This window comes from Arachis duranensis, chromosome 10, assembly GCF_000817695.3.
Source record: "Arachis duranensis cultivar V14167 chromosome 10, aradu.V14167.gnm2.J7QH, whole genome shotgun sequence".
Lineage (NCBI taxonomy): Eukaryota > Viridiplantae > Streptophyta > Magnoliopsida > Fabales > Fabaceae > Arachis > Arachis duranensis.
The window spans coordinates 94856793-94858049 of NC_029781.3; positions in this window are offsets into that span (position 1 = coordinate 94856793).

The following is a 1257-nucleotide window of genomic DNA, read 5'->3' on the forward strand; positions in this document are numbered from 1 at the left end:
GCTTTGTAACTGCAATTTTTTTCTGCAGTTTACTTAATAATTAAATGAGTTGTGTGCTTCGTAGCCCAATTAGATATATTTTTATACTATTTAAATTCTATTGGTATATTTTATTTTTTAAATTAATATAATTTTATTCAAGTAATTTAAAATCTTTTATTTAGATAGTGTGAGTTATCCTAACTCTTTGAACACTTTTCTTCACATATTTATTATTATTATTATTATTATTATTATTATTATTATTATTATTAAACGAAGACAAAGTATCCCAATCAATTTATTTTGCAAAAAATAATCCAGGTGTAAAAAATATTACAAAGTCCGAAATAAAAAGTCCAAAAAATTTTAATCATAATTATTAATACAAAATATATTTATCTGATTAATGCTCTTTTATCTATGAGTAATATTCTACAATTTCTGCTTTTAGTCAGGATTATCATTCTTTAAGAAACTACTTAACACGTATTCATTAACCTGTTTATCCACATTTCTTCAGCAAATAAAAAAAATTATATATGCTGCGTCTATGGTGGCTAAGTTAATGGTGACTATAAATGACTATAAATTTCCAAACAAATAAAGGAGTGACATTTGGCAATAGAAAAAAGCTGATTAAAATTTCAGTTACATTCAAATCATGCTTATGACTAATTGAAGAAATGTATTTCACTTAAATACATGGATAAGACAAATTTTATGTCAGAACTAACGGAGCGATGGTGGTGTGGTACAAGATGATGGAAGCGATAGCGGCAAAAAAAAGGAAAAATTGGGTATTGAGTAAATAAAAACAGAGCCTCCGATTATTACAGGGAACAGAGGAAGCAACCTCATCAAAGAAGAGGCGCGGAGGCAGATGGGTGGCAATGGCCATGGGTACCGATTACTGGAACTGTAGCAAGAAGTCCCGTCAAAATAAAGATCGCATTTGGTTTCATGTAATTCCAGGTAGAAGAAGACATCTCTCACCAACTTGAGGTTGTTACTTGTAGTGGCAAACCAAATTTGGTAGCTAGGCTAAATTCAAGAAGAGGAATTATATGATTAGATGATATTTTTTTTGCTCTAAACTCCCATTTCTTCTTTGTTAGTATATTGTTTTATTGATGCTGAGAAGTTAAGACAAAAAATAAAATAAAATTTTATTGTGCCAATCAAAACTATGGTCAACAAACATTCTATCTTTCATGTATTGTATTGTGATTTAAAGTGACTATAATCATGTGACAAAAATGGCCATCAGAAGATGCA